This window comes from Leopardus geoffroyi, chromosome A1, assembly GCF_018350155.1.
Source record: "Leopardus geoffroyi isolate Oge1 chromosome A1, O.geoffroyi_Oge1_pat1.0, whole genome shotgun sequence".
NCBI classification, from domain to species: domain Eukaryota; kingdom Metazoa; phylum Chordata; class Mammalia; order Carnivora; family Felidae; genus Leopardus; species Leopardus geoffroyi.
This window is the reverse complement of record NC_059326.1, coordinates 4,106,353-4,128,764: the sequence shown is the minus strand read 5'-3', so window position 1 is coordinate 4,128,764 and position 22,412 is coordinate 4,106,353. Positions and strand designations below refer to the sequence as shown.

General features: G+C 41.7%; 1 long non-coding RNA gene across 1 annotated transcript; it reads right to left on the bottom strand.

The window, feature by feature from the left end:
- Positions 1-2,703: 2,703 nt before the first annotated feature.
- LOC123586363 lies at positions 2,704-21,586 on the bottom strand. Its single transcript, XR_006706772.1, has 3 exons — positions 21,019-21,586; positions 9,018-9,149; positions 2,704-3,187 (listed from the first exon to the last, which is right to left on the bottom strand). It is a non-coding gene; the product is annotated as an uncharacterized LOC123586363 (long non-coding RNA).
- Positions 21,587-22,412: the final 826 nt, after the last annotated feature.

Genomic DNA, 22,412 nt, shown 5'->3' with positions numbered 1-22,412 from the left:
AGTACAGTGAGATATAATGATTCCCAAAGGGAGTTACTCAGGCTTAGTTTCTGCTATGGACGTAGCGGATCTAACGCTTCCCATGGTCTCATTTTGCAAAAGCCTCGATTGTTATTTTTGGGACTATTTCCTGCTATTCTAGGTACGCTGTTCTTTCTTTAGTTTAACCTTTGCTGTTTCACCTCCAAGCATGCAAAATAAGGACTTGCGTCCTCTAGCAAGGAGGCACCTTTTAAAAAGTTAACACCTTTTAAATATTTGTAGACGCTTATCAAGTACCCAGGTACCCCTCTCCGCCGTTACTTGGCCAATCTACACACCGCCAGGTCTTTTGATCTTAACGCACACGTTACTCCTTTGATCATTTTGGTGCCTTGCTCGGGATCCTCTCAACTGTATCAACTTACTTCTGTTAACAAATATCGCTCCGAGCAGTCCAACTATAGTCTTTGGAGAAGCAGATTGCAGAGAGAATATTCCTTTACTGTTCCATGATGTAAATCTCTGCAGCATTTGGCCCAGCTCAAGACTTCCTCTATGACTATAACTAAAGTCATTTCAAGCTTACAGTTAAACAGGCTAGCCCTTCTGGTTTCTCACAATAATAAAATGTGGGGTGGCTTTACCCATGGGGCAACAGAAAGGGCTGTTTATTGCCATCTTCTGCTGATGAATTTGGGTCCACCTTCTCCTGATTGGCCAAGCATTTCAATTGAAATAGATAAACTTTAAAATACGAATACCACTGTGAGGGGATACATTGACCTCAATTTCCACAAAGCCGTAACCACACTGACTACATATATTTCCTAGAACTTTTTTAAAAAATTCTTTTTAATGTTTATTTATTTTTGAGAGACAGACAGAGACAGAGCATGAGCAGAGGGAGAGGGAGACACAGAATCCGAAGCAGGCTCCCGGCTTTGAGTCAGCACAGAGCCTGTCGCGGGGCTCGAACCCACGTACTGTGAGATCATGACCTGATCTGAAGTTGGACGCTTAACCGACTGAGCCACCCAGGCGCCCCTCCCAGAACGTTTTTAATTCTGGGGCCTCGAATTAGAAAATTAACCACAGAAAGGGAAAGGGGCAGGGAGAAGTTTGCAACAAGAAGAGAAGAAAAACTCAGGTAAATGTTATATTGTAGATTTCATCATTTGCCTTAGGGCCAGTCCTGCTCTTAGGGCTCCTTTAGGGACTGGATCAATGCCCTGTACAAATTGGAAGCCATGTTTAGCACCTCGTATGGGGTGTGGCGCAGAAGATGGCCAAGAAAGAGTGGTTGAATAACTAAATGACTAGTTTTTGTTAGGAATTATCTGTTATCTCTTTGGTTCTGTTACTCGTTCATTGGGTAGACAAGTACATAGTCTCTTTTCTAAGTTATGCCCAATTTTGTAATATGTTATCTCTTTTTTTCCCTCTATAAATTCGTGAGCATTATTCTCCAAATCTATTTTTTTGTGTGATGTTTCTCAGTTTCCTGTGAAAATTTCACTATCCCACCTAGTTCCATTTTTCATCATCCAAAAAAGACAGATTCCATGTTATCCAGAATTGTGCTTGTTCAATCCAATGTGAATTAATAAAGGGATTATTAACAGGATACTGTCTTCTCTAAGACCAAACTTCACATTCCCTGAAATTTGTATTTTTGCATTATAAGCAGTAACACAGCTCAGCACCTTAATTACAGGGAAAAGTGTGTAAGTGAATGCAGAGATTTCTAAGGAATTTTTACCTAGACAACAGAGTTTTGTAGATTAAAACCAGCCCCTTTGCGTTACCTCAAGAATAAAATAGAAACCTTCTGTTGGAGGCCAGATTTTCCAGAATTCTTCGTGGCTGGCTTTCCAAAGCAGACCTTGCCACTCGAGGTAGCTGTTGAAGTTTGTGAGTGAGATGCCAAAAAACTCCCAAAGAAATGTTCCTGCTGGAAACTGCTTAGGGACCAATGCCATGGTGGCATCTACAATAGGAGTTTTAGCAGATTCACACTTCAAATTGAAGTTTTGAAGTTAGGGACCTATTTTTTTTTTTTTTTCCTTCTAGTCTATTTACTGTGCAATGTCACATGCTATCTCTGGAACATTTTCCACAAGGAATCGGTCCTTGGTTTTAAAGTGGTAAGAAGCAACAAAGAAAAAAAAAAAAAAAGACAAACCAAAAAATAGACTCTTCACTATGGAGAACTGATGGTTACCAGAGGGAGTGGGGGGGATGGGTGAAATAGGTGATGGGATTAAGAATACACTTATCGAGATGAGCACTGAGTAATAGCTAATCCAATACTGTATGTTACCTATACTGGCATCAACATAAATTTTTTTTAATGTTTATATTTATTTTTGGGACAGAGAGAGACAGAGCATGAGCGGGGGAGGGGCAGAAAGAGAGGGAGACATAGACTTCCAAGCAGGCTCCAGGCTCCCAGCTGTCAGCACAGAACCTGAGATCATGACCTGACCTGAAGTCCGACGCTCAACCGACTGAGCTACCCAGGCGCCCCTGGCATCAACATTTGAAAATAAATAAATAAACAAACAAATAGAAGCAGGTGCAACATCTAAAAAAAAAAAAGTGGTAAAAACTTTCTTTGTTTTTCTTTGTATATACAATGTTTAGGAACAGATTTTGTCTAGACGGCCGGAAGTTTAGTCAGTTAAAAAATATTTATTATTATTATTTTTTATAAAAGCAAAATACTATGTTAGACGCGGGGGTGGGGGGGTGGGGGGGGGAGGGTCATAAAACATAGCCCTGACCTTAAGGAAGCTCATATCTGGTGACAGAGACAGATGTGTACCCAGATAATCCAGACATAGGGAGTTGGAAGAAAGCATGTAAATGAAGGCTCTGCGTGGACTAAGTTAGGGTTTAGATTCCAAACTGAAATGCTTCCAGTAGCTTCCAGTCTACCAAGTGGTGGCTGTGCCAGGTAGTCGGAGGTATTGTTTTCATCTTGCGAGACGTTTCCCCCGCATTCATGAAACACGATTGCAATCTCTAGCTCTCCAGTGTCGTGCAGGGGATCATTGAGATTGGAAATCTGGCCGAACGCGAAGCCCATGAAGTTCATGCACCATAACGCTCATTTCCTCCCTAATCCTTCTGGGTGAGCGGCAGGCTTCTCAGCACACTGATCAAACAGGAGAAGCTCGTTTCACTCCCTTCGTTCTTCCTGAAGCTGATGAAGCAGAGTCGACGTAATTAGTCTCAAGTGGAATCTCAACTATTTATCCCAGAACGTGAGTGTGTCTGGGCGCGCCTTGTATCCACAGCACGTTTATGGCAGCCCTGGCCAGGTGGGTTTTCCAGAAACCCGATGAAGCAGGAGCCCCACAAACCTTTGCAGCCTGCTCCGTGGGGCTCACGATTCTACTCCAGCAGCACCTGCTATCCGGTGGTGTGCTGGCAAGGCTTCCCTTCCTTCCCTGACCAGGGCCAGGCCCCTCACCCTCTCACGCATGCACGCTACCAGTCCCTGGCCACGGGGAGGGTAGGTGGCTCCGGCCGCAGGGCGGCGCTGCGGGCAAGGCGCGCACGCGACGGGGCACAGCGGGTGGGAGGTAAGAGCCACCGAGAACCGGAAGGGGGTAGGGCTCGTGCCTATTTAAAAATTAACCCCCACGATGGTCTTGGAGTTAGGTGAGTTAATACAATATACAACAACAGAAAGAAAGAAAGAAACAAAGAAAGAAAGAAAGAAAGAAAGAAAGAGAAAGAAAGAGAAAGAGAAAGAAAGAAAGAAAGAAAGAAAGAAAGAAAGAAAGAAAAGAGGAAAGAAAAAGGTGGAAAGGGAAGGAAGAAGGAAAGAGAAGCAAAAGGAAAAGTCTTCCAACCATTTATGTTCTGTGTAACCGCAAGGGAAGGGGAAAGACCTTCTTTTCTCTCTCTTTTTTTTTAACTAAACATTTTTAGTTACACAATATTAAAAATTTTTTTATGTTTTTATTTTTGAGAGAGAGAGAGCGAGTGGGGGAAGGGCAGAGAGAGAGGGAGACACAGAATCCAAAGCAGGCTCCAGGCTCCGAGCTGTCAGCACAGAGCCTGACATGGGGCTCAACCTGGTCAACCACGAGATCATAACCTAGGCCAAAGTCGGTCGCTTAACCAACTGAGCCATCCGGGCGCCCCTTGTTACACAATATTTTAAATATCCAAAAGCATGCAGTTGGATCTCATCGAGACTTGACATTTTTCTTCATCAAAAAACATCAGGAAGGAAATAAAAGCAAGCCCCAGATTCACGATACGTGTATCTGAAGACTTCTCCAGAACAGGTGAAGCTTTACAAAGGATAAGCAAAGACAATAAACCTAAATTTTAAAGGGAGCACCTTGCAAACGAGGATGTCCGGATGGCCAACAAGTGAATAAAGGGGCTTAACATCATTGCTCATCAGGAAAATACAAATTAAAATCTGAACTGAGATACACCACACACCCACCAGAATGGCTACAATTTAAAAAGACTGACAGTAACAAGTGTTGGCAGGATCCAGGCCACTGCAGTTAGGACATTGCTGGTGCTGGTGTTAATGGTACAACCACTTTAGAAAACTGTTTGGCAATTTTTACTGAATCCAAGCATATACAAGATTCGGATGGTCCAGTTCTAGAATATACACAAGCGAAATGGGGGCATACGTTTGTAAACAAATACGTTCCAGAAATTTATAGGTGCTTTCTGCATAATGGCCAAACCCTGAGAAAAAAATCAAATGCCCGCCATGGGAGGGTGCCGTGGAGGGAAATCATTGCGGTATATGCATGCAGTGGAATACTATTACTATACTATAGTAATTACTATTACTTTAACTTTTAAAAAGTGATCTACTGGTACATATGAAACGTGGATAAATCTCAATGATGTTACGTTGAGTGAAAGAAGGCAGACACATGAGTATATATATTGTATAAATCCGTTTATATGAATTTCAAGAAACAGGCAAACTTAACTGATAATAGAAGTCAGAATAGTGATTATCGGGGCGCCTGGGTGGCTCAGTCGGTTAAGCGTCTGACTTTGGCTCAGGTCACGATCTCACAGTTTGTGAGTTCGAGCCCTGCGTCCGGCTCTGTGCTGACAGCTCGGAGCCTGGAGCCTGTTTCAGATTCTGTGTCTCCCTCTCTCTGACCCTCCCCCGTTCATGCTCTGTCTCTCTCTGTCTCAAAAATAAATAAACGTTAAAAAAAAAAAAAGAATAGTGATTATCTGTACACTTAAGATTGGTGTACTTTATTATACAGATATCCATCAATTTAAATAAGAGTATGAAAAATAGTAGACAACATCTATTCCTTATCTATAGCATCCAATATATTTTGATGCTAACATTTGCCATATCTGCTTCATTTTTTTTTGTTGTTGTTGATTAGAATACAAAACAATACAATATATTTGGAACTGTCTCCACATTCTACCTACATTTCTCAGTCCCCAAAGGCACTCAGTCTTCTGAAAGAGGTCTGTATCCTGGCCCCTATGTCTCAATCTAAGCCTACTCTGCACCACGCAATATTCTGGTTCCTGGAGATGTAGCAAGCAATGAAACACACAAATGTCCCTGCGCTTCTGCAGCTGACATTTGAAAGAATGTAGGGACAGACAATGAGCGAAAACTAGGTAAAACACGTGGAATGTTAGATGAGAAGGCGTGCTAAGGAAAAAAAGAAAACAGGAAAAGAAAACAAGGAGGGGTAGGGGCGTGTTCAATTTGGGATAAGATCTCCAGGGAGCAACTCAGGGACGGGATTACATTTTAGGAAGGTCTGGAGAAAGAAAAGGAATAAAGCACACAGACATCAGGGCCACAGGCATGCCAGGCCAAGGGAACCCAGGTTCAAGGAGTGAGGTTGGGGCAGCTCTGGAGCAATGAACAAAGTCAGAGGGCCGAGGGCTGGGGTGAGGTGCAGCTTGCAGTCCATCGTAAGGAGTTTTTGAGGTAGGAGCCATTCGAGGGTTTTGAGCAGAAGGGTGGCTTGACCTGACAAATGTTTAGCAGCATCATTCCGGCTACCGTGCGGAGCGTCGATTCTAGGCAGGACGCGAGCACAAGGAGGGAGACCAGTTAGGGGAGTGAAGCAATAATAATCCGGGGCGGGGTTGGTGGTGGCTTGGCCCGGCTAGTTAGCAGGGATGCGGGCAGGACTGGTTGAATTCCAGATAGATTTTGAATTTGTGGAAAGTGCCTACATCGCCATCCACCAATATAACATTATTGTGTGCGTTTGAAAATTTACATGTATGGATTTATACCCCACGAATTCTCTGGCAGGTCATTTTTCTTCGAGACTCATCAGTGTCAAGGCACGTAGATTATTTTATCTGCTGCTGTATGCTATAACATAGTGTGAACACTCATTTATTCGTATATATGGCAAGAACGCGTTGAGAGTCTACTAAGAGTCGGGCACTGTTCTAGGTGCTGAGCATCGGGAAGGAGCAAGAGACAAACATCTTTGTCACATGGATGTTAACAGTTAGTGTTTGTTCATTGACCTGGTGATGCATAGTTAGGTTGTTTCCAGGTTTTCACTACTTCAAAATGCTGCAAAGGACATCACTGAACTCGTATACGACTCTATGTGTACACGTATATGTGAGATTTTTACAAGGATACCTTAAATGCAGCATTTAGGGGTTTGCCGGCTGCTATCAGGTTGTTTCCCAAAGTGGTTGTTCTGATTCTCAGTGAGCCCTCAGTTCTCATTCCTCCACTAACCCCACCCAGTGCTTGGTTTTAAACTTCGGCCAGCTGATGAGTATGAAATTATATTTTATTATTTTTAGCTCCATTTCCTGATTACTAGTGCGTTTGGATATCTTTTGAAATGCTTATCGACCATTTGTATTTTTTCTTTTTTGAACTCCCCATTCATGTACTTTGCCGGTTTCCACCTTGGTTTATCTTTTACTTATTGAATTGCTGAATGTCGCATGTACATTTTGATACTAATTCGTGGCTGATTGTACATGCAGTGATCACCTTTTATCTTTGTCTCAGATAAATTTTTTATGCTGAAGTTAAATAATATTAACATAATGAAATTCATAAATCTTTTCTTTAAATTTTTTCATGTTTATTTGTTTTTGAGAAAGAGAGACAGAGTGTGAGCAGAGGAGGGGCAGGGAAAGAGGGAGACACAGAATCTGAAGCAGGATCCAGACTCTAAGCCGTCAGCACAGAGCCCGACACGGGGCTCAAACTCATGAACCCGTGAGCTCACGACCTGAGCCGAAGCTGGACGCTTAACCAACTAAGCCACCCAGGCGCCCTGAAATGTCTATTTATTTTTGAGAGAGAGAGAGAAAGACAGAGTGTGAGCAGAGGGCAGAGAAAGAGGGAGACACAGACTGAAGCAGGATCCAGACTCTAAGCTGTCAGCACAGAGCCTGACACGGGGCTCGAACCCACCAACCATGAGATCGTGACCTGAGCCAAAACCAGGAGTTGGATACTCAACCGATGGAACCACGCAGATGCCCTCATTTTGCCTCTCTTTTAAAATAATTCAGACATATTATCAAAGGTTGTTAGGACTGTTAGATCACCACAGGAAAAAACAAAAAACAAAAACAAAAAAACCAACCAAGGTCAAATTCCTTCCAGGTAGTAAAAGGAGCGCAATTTGTTGAGTAGTTCACACTTTCCCCACCAGAATGCTGTCTCTAGAGTATTGCGTGTATGTTATACATAAAATAAACTCTTCCTTGGTTTTCATTTTATTCCATAGGCCCATTTAATAGTGTTAGATTTGGGTACAACATTTTTGAAGTTTAAGAAAAGGCCTCTTCCATTTCTTGTTTGCTGATTTTTTTTTAAATTATGAATTTGTTTGAAATTATATATCAGAACTATGATACATCTTCCAACATGATTTTAAGATTTTCCTCATCTTGTCTGTTAATAGGATGAATCACATGAACAGATTTCTCTGAAGTTAGATTTCTTGAGAATAAACCCAACTCAGTCAATCGCAAACTAGCCTATGTAAATTTGGGACTGCATAACTCTTAGTTATTGTCTGGTAGGCAGCAGGAGCCTCTGAAAAGTTTGAGGTGGGAGCAGGTTAACTACTGCCTCACAATCTCTCCGCCAGGTATAATGAAGCCGTATCTTAGACAAAATTCTGTACACATACTAACATGTACTCAACCAATATTGATTAAAAAGTGGATATAAAACTGTTCGTACACCCAGTCCTCTACTCTAGATGAAATTCCAGCCCTCTGTACATTTGGGTCCTCTGAGCAGCACTTTGCATGCCATGCATGACAACATTCCATGATTTGTGTCAAGCAAACAGATATTTGCTTCGACCAGTGGCTGGATTCCAAGTGTATTTTGTTTAAACATTAAGCCCTCAAAGCATCTCTGTGGGTTCAGGCGATAGACTCATTGAATTCTTACGTCCTATAAGGGTGAGGAATGCCTCTGAAATACGTTCGCCTATCCCCATATTCTAAATATATTTAATTCCATCAATGAGAGGGCATTTTTTTTGAAAGAGAGAGAGAGCGCATGTGTGCATGTGTGCGTGAGCTGGGGAGGGGCAGAGGGAGAGAGAGAGAGAGACACAGAGAGAGAGAGAGAGAGAGACAGAGAGAGAATCCCAAGCAGGCTCTGTGGTGTCAGCACAGAGCCTGAAGCACACACATTATGCTAATTGATAATTCTTCATGTGCTGGCTAAACACCCTTAAATGTGGAATTATGATTATAAAAGTTGACTGTGCCGTGTTGAAGTTTGAATTTACTGAAACAAATACGCTATCACTCTTTCTTGGCTAAAGAATTACAAGATTACAGATAAAATAAATAATTGCTTTAATAATTTAACAAATATTTATGGTATATTTTAGGTAATGGAGATACAGCAGGAAGGAAACAGACCAAAGTCCCCAACCTGATAGAACTTCCATTCTGGTAAGGGAGACCGAGTAAAAGGAGGTGGGGGTGGGAGGTGGGGGGTAAAGATGAAGTTAGATTGTGTGTTAAAAGCTTATAAATACCTTCCACTTCCTTCGTGTTGGAGTTGTGGTCACTGGGCTCACCCTTCTGCCACCAACAATTAGACAAGTGGATAAAATCAAGAAATAGGTGCTTGAACACCTTGCAGTACAGGGAGTGTGGGATTGCGATTCCTGAGGGAAGGGAACAGATAGGGTGAGACCTACTATCATCCTGGCTTTAGACCTGGAAGAACTCACAACTGTGTTCAGGATTTAAAGGAAGACGTGTACATAACCAGAAGGGAAATTGAAGATACATATATATTTCTTTATATATATTATATATAACCATATATAAGTATTTATAATATATAATTTATACATAATTATCTATAATATATAATTACATAATCTTACATATATTTAAGATACTACATATTAGGGGCGCCTGGGTGGCTCAGTCAGTTATGCATCCGACTCTTGATCTCAGCTCAGGTTGTGATCTCCAGGGTCATGGGATTGGGCCCTGCATAGGGCTCTGGGCTGACAGGGTGGAGCCTGCTTGGGATTCTCTCTCTCCCTCTCTCTCTGCCCCTACCTCTCTCGCTCAAAATAAATAAATAAGCTTAAAAAAGATATTAAATTATACATATACATATGTGTGTGTGTTTGTGTGTGTGTGTGTGTATAACTTATAGAGTTGAAAACTTGTAGAGTTGAAAACTATAATACCTGAAAAGAAAAATCACTGAGTGGGATTAGCAGCAGATTAAACACTGCAGAAGGAAAAACGGCAGTAACGTTGGAGAAATAGCATTAGAAACCATCCAAATTGATGCACACACAGAGAAAAAAAAAGGCTGAACAAAAATGAACAGTGCTTTAGTGGCATTTGGGAAAATATCAAATGGTCCAACATGTCATTTGAATGAGAAGAGGGCAGAAAATATTTTTGAAGAAATAGGAGTCAATATTTTTCAAAATTTGGTGAAAACTGTATGTCAATAGATCCAAGAAGTTCAATAAATACCAAGCAGAAGAAGCATGAATAAAAACACACCAAGGCACATCACACTCAAATTACTAAAAACCAATGATTCAGGAAAAAATCTTAAATGCAGCCAGAGCGGGGAAGAAGACATTACATTCACAAGAACAAATTAAGAATGTCCCACACTTCTTAGGACCAGTGAAAGCCAGAAAACAACGGTATCTTTACATTTCTGAAAAAAAAGCGAGAGCATAGAAGTGTATGTCCAGCGAAAATACTCTTCAAAAATGAAGGCAAAATATTTACTTTTATTGAAGACAAACTCTGGAAAGATTTTTTTTCCCAGTAGGCCTCTACTATAAGCAATGTTAAAAGAAATTCCTCTGGTTGAAGTAAAATCATACTAGTAAGTTGGATCTTAAAGAGGAGCGAAAAACACCAGAAATGGTAAATACGTAAGTGAATGCAACAGCTTCAAGGAGAAGTAATAACCGATATAACACTGTATGTTAATTATCTGGAATTATAAATAAACAAACAGACAAGAAAAATTAAAGAAGTAGGAATAACATTTTATTTTGGATCTTGTAATAAGCGTAGAAGCAAAATACGTGACAGCAGTAGCACGAACAATGAGATGGCGTGAAAGGAAGTATACTCGAATGGTTAAGAAAACAGGCAAGTTACCAATGTTAGGAATGAGAGTGGATCATCACTACAGGTCATACAGATACGAAAAAAATAATAAGAGGATATTAGGAATGACCTTTTGTTAGTAAATTTAAAAACAAATTGTCAATGTGATCCAAGAAGAAATGGAAAATATTAATAGTTTGCTATTAAATATTTTAATGTGTTACTGAATCTCTTGATGAAGAAAATTTCAGACCCAGGTAGTTTTCGATCGGCAAATTCTACACAAGTCTTCCCATCAATCTTTGAAAATACAGAGGAAAAGAAAAACACTTTTCAACTTATTTTTTGATGTGAAGATTAACCAGATACCAAATCCAGAAAGACATTACCAAGAAAGAAAGAAAGAAAGAAAACTATTTATCTATGTATTGTAAACATAGAGTTAAAAAAATCCTTATAAAAATTCTAGCCAATCACTGTATATGAACTAACTGGAATTTATTTATTTATTTATTTATTAAAAAAATTTTTTTTTTCAACGTTTATTTACTTTTGGGACAGAGAGAGACAGAGCATGAACGGGGGAGGGGCAGAGAGAGAGGGAGACACAGAATCGGAAACAGGCTCCAGGCTCTGAGCCGTCAGCCCAGAGCCCGACGCGGGGCTCGAACTCACGGACTGCGAGATCGTGACCTGGCTGAAGTCGGACGCCCAACCGACTGCGCCACCCAGGCGCCCCAGAACTAACTGGAATTTAAATAAAAACTTAAAAAAAATTTGGCCAATCAAACTCCATCAATATATAAAAAGGATTAATGTATCATGTTCAAGTGGGCTTCACCCTGGGAATGTAAGACTGGCTCAACCTTAAAAAAAAAATCAACCAAAATACTTCACTTTATGAACAGAATACACATAACCACCAGAATCTTAACATGCATGGAAAACTCTTTGACAAAATTCAACATCCACTAATATGAAATAATCTAAGCAAACTGGGAATAAAAGGAATAAAAGAAAACTTCCTCAATCTGATAAGGATCATCTGTGAAAAACTCAGAGCTAACAACACATTTAATGGAAAAAGCCTGAACATTTTCTCTCTAAGGAACAAGGCAAGGATGTCTGTTTTCTCCACTTGAGTTCAACATTGCCAAAAAAGAGAGAAAAGAGGTAAGGAAGAAAGGAAGGAAGGGGAAAAGGAAGGTATATAAATGGTAAGAGAAGTAGTAAAACTGTCTTTAAACAATACCTTTCACAATGACATCAAAGACATAAAAAGATAAAGCTACCTAATGATAAATTTAACAAAATCTTGTAAGATCCGTTCACCAAGAGAAATGAAAGACTATCTAAATAAAGAGATACATTGTATTAACAGATTGAAAACTCAATACGTGTTTTTAAATTTTTAATTGCAGTAAAATATGCATTAAAAAAACTCCCCATCTTATCCACTTGTAAGCATACAGTTCAGTAGTGCTGAGTATATTCATGTTGTTATGCAACCAATCTCCAGGACATTTTTCATCTTGCAAAAACAAAACTCCATATACATTAAATGATATTTCCTTATTCTCCTCCCTCAACAGCTCCTGGTAACTGCCATTCTACTCTCTGTTTCTATAAATTTGAGTAGATTCCTCCCATAATTGGAATCATATAGTATTTGTCTTTTTGTGACTAGCTTTTTTACTCAGCATAACATTCTCAATGTTCATCTATGTTGTAGCATATGTCAGAACTTCCTAGAGGGTTCACTGTTTTTTAAAAGATGATTCTCTTGAAACTGATCTATAGAGTTCATGTAAGCTCCGTCAAAATCCCAGCAGGCTTTTGGGGTAGAAATTGAAAAGCGGATTCTAAAAGTATATAGAAATGCAAATAACCTGGGATAGTCAAAACAATTTTGAACACAAAGAGACAAAGTTGGAGAACTTACCTTCCTGATGTCAAGTTTTACTAACGAGTAATCATGACAGGGTGGAGTTATGTTAAGACAGGTAGAAATCAGGGGGGTAGAATACTGTATTATTCAGAGTTCTCAATAGGATATGTACAGATATATATATCTGTCTACATATGAGATTTATTACAGGAATTGGTTGACATGATCATGGAGGCCAACAAGTTCCATGATGTGCCATTTGCAGGCTAGAGAACCAGGGAAGCTGATGGTGTGGTGCCGTCTGAATCCAAAGGCTGAGAACCCAGGTAGCTAAAAGTGGAAAGACCAGCCAGAGTCCAAATGCCTGAGAAGAGGTGTGGCAAAGCTTGATGGTGTAAGTCTTGGTCAGTGTGAAAATCTGAGAATCAGGAGCACAGACGTTAGAGGGTAAGAGAAGATAGATGTCCAGCTCAAGCAAAGAGTACAAATTTGCCCTTCCTTGACCTTTCTGTTCCATCCAGTCCCTCAGCAGATGGGATAAGGCCTGCCTGGACTGGTGAGTGCAATCTTCATTCCTCTGTCTACCAAATCAGCTGCTAATCTCCTCTGCAGACACATCAAGAAATCATGGTTTACCAGCTACCTGGGCATATCTTAGCCCACACTGACATTCACAGATACACGGTCTGGAAATAGACCCACATTGTATGGTCAATTGATTTTCAACAAAGATGCCAAGACAATTCAATGGGAGCAAGGATGTCTTTTCAGCACATGGAAAACAGATGGATTTCACTTCTGAATGACCCTTGCTTGAAACTATGAATTCAGAATAGATCATATGTCTAAACATAAATTTAAAACTGTAAAACTTCTAGAAGAAAACACAGGAAATAGCCTTTGTGACTTTGGGACAGCAAAAATTTGTTAGCACACCAAAACACCAAGAATAAAATAAAATAGTAATAACAATATTTAAAACTTCTGTTCTTCCAAGTATTGTAAAAACTGAAAAGGTAACCACAGAGGGAGCGATAATATTTAGTATATACATATACATTACATACATAAACTTTATTGTCTAGAACTTATACTCCCTTAAAGGTGATCTAAAAAGACAACAGTTTTAAGCAACAGAGAAATATAACATTGCATTGTTGAATTCAGTCTGCTAATATTCAGAATTTTTACATCCGTGTTAAACAACGATTGGCTTGCAGTTTTTTTCCCGAGACACTGTTATTTGATCATTTTTAGGATTATAGCAGCATCACAAAATGAAATGATGTGCTCTCCACTTCCTTTTTCAAATACAGTTAGTTCCCTAAAAAGGCTATTTTTTCCAAAATTTAGTAAATTTGTTTGTAAAACAGTCTAAGGGTGGCCTGTTGGTTTAGTCATGGTTGTTTTTTCATTGTTTCCCCACTGACTTGACTTTTTAAAATGACTATAAAGGTTTTTCTTTTGAGATTTATAAAAGTTTTGAGGCAATCGAATCACCTTCTAGAGTAGCTTGTATTTTGTGCTCATTTTCAAAGTCATTAAAATATAGATTTCATAATATTACCTTGCTATTTTAGCTTATTTCTGTGTCCTTTTGTAGCAAAGTTCCAAATATAGGGCACAACTACTGAGAATCCTACATGAAGTCCATACATGTCCATGGCCTGAAAGAACATGATTTCTCTGTTCTTTATTAATAAAAGTATATACTAATGATTATTTTACTTAGAAATTATATCATATATATACATACATATACATATTGATAATATATATATATATCATATATATAAATCTTTTTTTTTTTAAGAAAGAGAGAGAGAGAGAGAGCAGGGGAGAGGCAGAGAGAGGGAGAGAGAATCCCAAGCAGGCTCCACGCTCAGCATGGAGTCCGATGCTGGGCTTGAACTCACAAACCACAAAATCATGACCTGAGCCAAAATCAAAAGTCCGATGCTCAACTGACCGAGCCACCCAGGCACCCCTATCTGCTGTATCTTCTAAGAAACTAGGAAAATTTTTCCAAAAGGTTATTTCTCCCCCTTTCTTCTTCTCTCTTTCCTTCTGTCAATTTCTCAAAGAATTAAGAAGACGAGACTCTGTGGAGAATCAATATAGTAAAACCTGATCTTAAGAAAATTATAGTCATGTTGCCCAACATATAAGGTTTAAATAGAAGTAAAGCTAGAAGCGTAGGCTGGATCTAGAATACAAGGCTACATAATCAAGGGTGTGTGCTGTCAATGTGGTCTATGACTGTTGATGTTGACCTAGGTCACCTGGTTGAGGTAGCGTTTGGGAGGTTTCTCCACTGTAAAGCCATTTTCTGTCCTCCCCCTCTCTATTCTATACCCTTTGGAAGGAAGCTTGCTTTTCTCTTTTCTGTCAGTTAAATTGATTTGTGAACCTAGCGAGGGTAGGAATCCCATTGGTATCAGAGCCCCCCATACAAGGTTTCTCATCAGAAGTCCTTCACTAAGCGATGACATTGCCTCTTTGCTTTGGTGTCTGTGTCCCAAATGAGTCTTTCCAGCTCGGCGGCATGAGCAAGGTTAGCACTTCGAGGAGGAGTGTCAAGAGGACCGACCTCACCAAAAATATTCGTGTCAGTGCCATTGGGGCATCATCTTTCCTCCTTATTTGTCCTAAAATTGTCCTTTGGGATGGCACTTTGGGCAGGGTTTTATACAATATAGTATGAATGATGCCCCCTGGAGTTGTGCCGTGGGATAAACTACAAAAGGGGTGATCTGTTTCCTGAAGGAAACTGTTAAAATGTATGTGCACCTTCTAACATCAGGGTATACATTCCCTTTCTCACATAATCATAGGGACTGGAGAAAGCAACAAGAACTCATCCCACAGCGACAAGACCCGTACGGGACCCACAGAGGAAAGATGAAGGTCTCCGAGGGCAGGCACAGAGTGATCAGGAAGTCTAGAAAGCCAGCGGGATGTGGGAGGAATGAATCACTTTGTGCTTGACTAACAGCCAAGAGTATACGAAAGCCAGGGCGTTTTAAAAATAGATGTTTTTTTTTTTTTTTTTTTTTTTTTTTTAATTTTTTTTTTCAACGTTTATTTATTTTGGGGACAGAGAGAGACAGAGCATGAACGGGGGAGGGGCAGAGAAAGAGGGAGACACAGAATCGGAAACAGGCTCCAGGCTCTGAGCCATCAGCCCAGAGCCCGACGCGGGGCTTGAGCTCACGGACCGCGAGATCGTGACCTGGCTGAAGTCGGACGCTTAACCGACTACGCCACCCAGGCGCCCCAAAAATAGATGTTTTTAAGAGATGTTTTAAAATAAATAAGGAGTTAGTGAAGTATCTTAGGAAAGCTTACACAGATTTGCTGATAACAATACTTAGCATATACTGAATGCTTATCATATATCAGGCACTGTTTGACATTTTACAGTTTGTCTTGGTTTCTTGAACTCTTGGTTTCTCGAACTCTTCCGTGCATCAGAACTACCTGGATGCCCTCTGATTTAGTGGGTCTGGGTGGGGCCAGAAAACTGGCACATCTAATAAGCCCCCAGATAATGCTGTTGCTGCTGATTTGTGGATCACACGTTGAAAATCCCTGGTTTAGGGCACCAGATGGCTCAGCCGGTTAAGCGGCCGACTCTTGGTTTTGGCTCAGGTCATGATCTCACAGTCTGTGAGATCAAGCCTTGTGTCGGGCTCTGCACTGGCAGCATGGAACCTGCTTGGGATCCTCTCTCTCCGTCTCTCTCTGCCCCTCCACTGCAGTCTCTCTCTCAAAATAAATATACATTAAAAAGAAAAAAGAAAATCACTGTTTTAACTCATTTAATTCTGACAAATACCTACGAGGGAGATACTGTTATTATTCCCATTTTATGTGCAAGGAAACTGAGACAGAGAAAATGAATAATGTAGCTGCACACCCACCATCCCCCCAGAGGGGGGATTTGAACCTCAGCAGTCTGACTTTGGTTCTGGATCTTAAATGCTGCACCACACAGTGTCCTAGATAATTGGTTCCACCAAAGAAATCTTCTCCATCTAAGACAGCATCCTGGAAGATTTACTGCTGATTTAGTTTTAAAGATATTATCCCCCAAAGGCAGCAAATATTTGACACTTAGTGAAATAAGCTATGTATATTGGCAAAATCTTGGCTTAAAAAAATCATTCACTGTGATAACTGTCTTTCAAAGCGAGTGAGGTAGATACTAAAAAAAAAAAAAAAAAAAAAAAAAAAGAAGTTAACATAATAAAACCTTCAAATCTTTCTGGAATTTCAAGATTTAACCCTGAATGTGGATTACTGTTTGCACCGAATTGAAAAGCTTCTTCAAATCTATTTACCATGTTCTCTTCTGGCTTCCTGCGGACAGAGCAGGTCAAAACGTGTTATATAAACTCAACAGAAAACATTTCCAAGTTAAATTTAGTTATTTATAGTTTAGTTATTTAGTTATTACGGAGTCTATAATTTAAGGCATGGTGGGCACAGAGAACACATTGCACATCTAATGACGACTGTGGTTATTAACCTAAATGACACGTTATGCTCTAAAGGGCTTCTGAGAGTTTACAGCAGAGTAAAAATAACATTAATGCACAGTCAGATCCGTTCAGAAAATGAAGAGGGGGAAAAAAAAAAAAACCCAGAGCAGAATGTCTAGTGAGATGGGTCTTCAGAAAACCACCTACAGATCAGTTTCCCCCCAAATCTTGACAAAGAGTGACATGTGTAGGGATTGATGTATGAACACGTACATGATGTCAAGATGCTTCTGTTGGTTTATGATGATTTGACAGCATCAGCAACTGGTGATGGAAGAATGTGAAATCTCTCTTCATGTTCTCGAGGTCAGAAGACTGGGGCAGACTCTGTCTAACTTATTTCACTTAGCAGTTTACCCTCTACATCCATCCATGTTGTTGCAAATGGCGAGATGGCATCCTTTTCATGGCTGAGTAATATTCTGTTGTCTTATATGCCACATCTTCCTATCCTTTCATCTATGGATGGACAGGATCCATCCCTGTTGGGTTGCTTCCCCATCTTCCCTCCCAAGTGAACTAAGTCAGGTAGAGAAAGACAAATACCACATGATTTCGCTCCTCTGTGGAATTTAAGAAGCAAAACAAACAAGCAAGCAAAGAAAAAAAGAGACAAGACAGACTCCTAAACACGGAGAAGAAATGGTAGTTACCGGAGGAGAGGGGGATGGGGGTGGGGTGGGAAATGGATAAAATAGCTAAAGGGAAGTAAGAGGTACAAACTTCCAGAAAATAATAAATAAGTCACGGATGTGAACAGTACAGCACAGGGACTATAGTCAATAAGGTGGTAATAATGTCGTTTAGTGACAGATGGAGACCACACTCCTCATGGTGAGCACGACAGGATCGTTGAATCAATATGTTGTACACGTGAAGCTAATATGACACTGCATGTTAATTATATTTAAAAAAAGAAAGAAAAAAGACGATTGGGACCCCCCCCCCCCCCATCGTGTGGTTCAGTCTGGTAAGTGGTGGTCGGATGGCTGTTCCTTCCACCTAATTTAAGTCTCTTTGAGTGTGGGTCTCACACTACTGACCTTCTTTGCTTTGGAGGTGGGGCCGTCCCCAGCATTGTAGGATGTTCAGCAATCCCCCTGGCCTCTACCCACTCCGTGAGAGTAGCAGCCGCTCCCAAGCTCCAGCTGAAGTAGTGAAAAATATCTCCAAACACCGTAAACGTGTTTTGGGGGGGCAAAAGCACCCTCGGTTGTGAGAGCCATCGATTTTGACCTTCTCATCCTCTTCTCTCTTAAATCGTCGTCACTCAGGGCACGCCATGCTTCGTAGACCTTGCGAATCATTCTTAAGCAATCCCTTTGCCTTTTTTTCCCTCTAGATGAACAACTTCAAATCATAAGTGGTACCCTTCGCTTCCCTGCTGACGTTAATCTTCAGAGTTGGAAGGATCGTTGGCGATCCCGCTCTTTAACTTCCTCAACTATCAGGTTAGGCTCATGAAATAATAATAACTGAGCCAGTTCTATTAAGAGAAGGAATATAAAGTCATGGTTCCAAACTGTTGGGTGAAGGAAACCGTGAGTTACGGAAGGAAGAGGGTTGTTGTGGGGGACAACCAAGAAAAACAACATCGTAATTACGTAGCTGTACGGCTGCTCCAGCAGGAGCTCAAGAAACCTTCATGGAAGCCATCAGCCCTGGAGTAGTTTATGCTGGCTCAGCCACTCCACTGGCTACTTTTTGTTTTCCTGAGCATACACAGGGGCAGTTTGCTTTTCAAGAAGCGGCTCAGTAAAGAATCACATCAGCGATACTGTGAAATCATTGAACCGGGGCAAAGACATTACAGAACAAAGACAGTGAGGAGAGATGGCAGGGACATCCCACAGCTTCAAAATGTAGCCCACAGCTTGCTAGAGAGGACTTCTGTTCAGCCTAGGCATGCAAATCAGTGAGAAGCAGGAAAATATACCAAATTTGCAGACGCTGGGTTTAGTCATGAAAGAGACATATTTGCGTGCTCAGTCATGTATGTCTGTTGTTCGATATTAAAATTTTTTTTAACATTTATTTATTTTTGAGAGACAGAGAGAGGCAGAGTATGAGCAGGGGAGGGGCAGAGAGAGAGAGAGAGAGACCCAGAATCCGAAGCAGGCTCCAGGCTCCGAGCTGTCAGCACAGAGCCTGATGCTGGACTCGAACCCACGAACAGTGAGATCAATACCTGAGCCGAAGCCGGAGCCACCCAGACGCCCCAAGGACTCTACCTTTGTGACCTAATGACTTCCAAAGACCCCACCTCCTAATACCATCCCTTCGGGGGCTGGGATCTCAACATACGCATTTTGGGGGGAACACAAGTATTTGGTCTATAGCCAGCACTTCAATTGGGAACGTGGCGAAATGATAACTGTGTAAAGTTCCCGAGGACAGTCAGTCTCAGGGGCAAACGTCACCGGCTTCCCATGTGCCTTTTCGGCAACACCCCTACCTGGGGTACCATCAGTCACCACGAAGGCATCCCCTCGCTTTGAGACAGACAAACTGAGGCCAGTAAATGTGGAAATGGTGTCCCAAGGGCAGAAGGGTTTTGCTCTGAGGAAGCATGTCAGGTCACTTTCCTCTTAAGTCTGCAAGAATGTTTCTTTATGTGTGGAAAGCTAAAACAGTGTGTTGTTGCCCGAAGCCCTCTCTCGCCCGGCTTTTGCCCTGAAGTAGACTTGTCCAAAAGGAGATGGATGTCTCCGGGGCCACCCAAAAACCAGCTCTTTGCCACCAGCAGCACTAGCTGGAGGAAAGAGACTCACAAGCCTTGAGTGTGAATGAACTTGTACCTGTACTGTATCCGATGATTTATGCTCTATTTAGTATATATTTAAATGGACTCCTGTTTTTTTTTTTTTTTTTTTTTTTTTTTTATTCAACGTTTTTTTTATTTTTATTTTTGGGACAGAGAGAGACAGAGCATGAACGGGGGAGGGGCAGAGAGAGAGGGAGACACAGAATCGGAAACAGGCTCCAGGCTCTGAGCCATCAGCCCAGAGCCTGACGCGGGGCTCGAACTCACGGAGTGCGAGATCGTGACCTGGCTGAAGTCGGACGCTTAACCGACTGCGCCACCCAGGCGCCCCAATGGACTCCTGTTTTAATCCCATTATTCTCTTTTGGCAGAATCCTCCTAGCGATTGACCGTGACAGGTAGTTTTTCAAATCCCAAGGATTTCAAGAATGGACATAGCAGTGAAATAATCACAGAGTGCCTTTAAACGAAATGATCACAAAATAAACAAAGCCATACATCAAAGCAATGGGGAAGATCACACATTAAGTGAGCCAACTGTGCGTTTAGGGAGGACTTCAGAAACCCTAACTTGTACTTAGCTTTCATGAAAATGAGAATTATCACTATTGGTTAAAGCAAGGTCTTGAGTAAGAGGCTCCACACTGTTTTGGCAACATTATTTGGTTTCAACTCATAGCTACTAAGTTACCCTTTGTTTCTTTTGAGTGAGCCAGAACTGCTCTGTATCATCTTGGACAATTCCGAACTAACTTTCCAGAAATGCTCAGTGAAGTAAGGTATGTTTACTGGAGCTTTTCAATGAGATACTTCATAACCTTTAAATAGCACTCTTTGAAATGGAACAATTATGAATGCGTCCAACGAGATGACGAATGTGGTTGTAAATAGCTCATGGGGTGTGTGTCTATTTTGTGATTCGGAGATAATGGACCAAAAGAAGAAAAAAAACCTCAGTTTAAAAACCTTTTTTCACTTGTGATGGAACTTGTCCATTAATCACACACACACACACACACACACACACACACACACACACACATTCAGTTGCATGTTGCACTATGATAAATACAGGAAATCTCCTGGATCGGGAGGTTTGCGATCATATTTCTATTTCACAGTTGGGGTAACCAAGTTCTAGAAGAGATACACAACTAGCCTTCGTTATTTGGTCCTCCCTGGAAAGCTAACATCCAGGAGTGCTGACAAGCAAAGGCCTTCTGAAAGGCAAGACTCACCTCACTGGAAGTCCTTTCGCTGTGAGGGTTTGCTAAGTGATGGCAGGAACCCAGCTGATGCATCGTATCCTCAGTCTCCTGGGGCTCTCATCTTGCTTCCCAGCCCGCAACAGCCCAAACACAATCGCCTCAGGGTTTGAAAGGATCTGCTGGACCGGGCGCAGCTTCAAGAGGCACCACAGATAGCAACGACATTAATGGACGCTAATGGGCGTGACCTGCGCTGATTAAATCCAGCCTCGGCTCTCGGGCCCCTGCAGGTATTTTAGAGAAACAATAACTTTTATTTTCCCTCCGTGCTAAGCTGTCTATAAATGAGAAAAAGGAACCACCTGAGCTGCTCTGAGCAGGTGCCTGAGCCCCAGGCTTTCCCAGGATGGCCGTTCTGCGCAGTTCGGGACGTCAAGAGGCCGGCAAGGGAGTGCGGCTTTTCACGTGTTGTGCCTCCTCTTGCTCGACTCAACTCACTGCCAACCCCATGCAGTGTGATCTGCGTCCCGTCTGGTCTCAGCGATCACTAACCACTGAACACCACGTCCAGTGTCTGTTCTCCCCACCGTCATCGCCCTTGCCCGGATGTCCTCCGCGGGCTGCCTCCAGGTGAGGTGGGACTTGTTTGGTTCACGTAGTGTTGACTGTCGTAGTTTAGTTTTTAAACTCGAGTTAGTTGCTAAGCTTTAATATTTGCATGTCTATCTGCATTCTGGCTTTGGTCAAAACCTCGGGAGATTTAATGTTTTGGGTTTTTTTTTTTTTTTATATATATATTTATTTTTGAGACAGAGACAGAGCTTGAGCGGGGAGGGGCAGGGAGAGAGGGAGACACAGAATCCGAAGCAGGCTCTAGGCTCCGAGCTGTCAGCCCAGAGCCCGACGCAGGGCTCCAACTTGTCAACTGCGAGATCGTGACCTGAGCTGAAGTCGGATGCTCAACCGACCGACCCACCCAGGCGCCCCCAAACCTCGGAAGATTTGAATGTGCCGAGTCAACACTCCCTCAGGCTGAGGACTGCTCCCCATAAGATGAGACCGGGGTCCCTGCTTCCCTGCTGTAGCTCACCCAGCCAACGCCCAGCATCCTGGGGCTCCTTAGGCATTTATGAGTTTCTCATCCCTCCCTTTTGTCAACACAAGGCACCACTGACCTCACAGCTTGTGTGATGTAGTGGCCTCCACTCTCTGGCATCTCGCTCTTTCTGGGCCCTCCTTCAACTATGTCTCCCACATTCTCCTATCCTTTCAATGGAGGTGTTCCCTAGAGGGGAGATCTGTCTTTGGTCTTCTCTCTCCTCTCTCCCTTGGCAACTCTCGATCCCTGACTTGAATTAGCAATGCTCTAAAGATGATATTTATAGCCCCTTCTCAATGCAACCAAATACGGTTGAACATAAGTG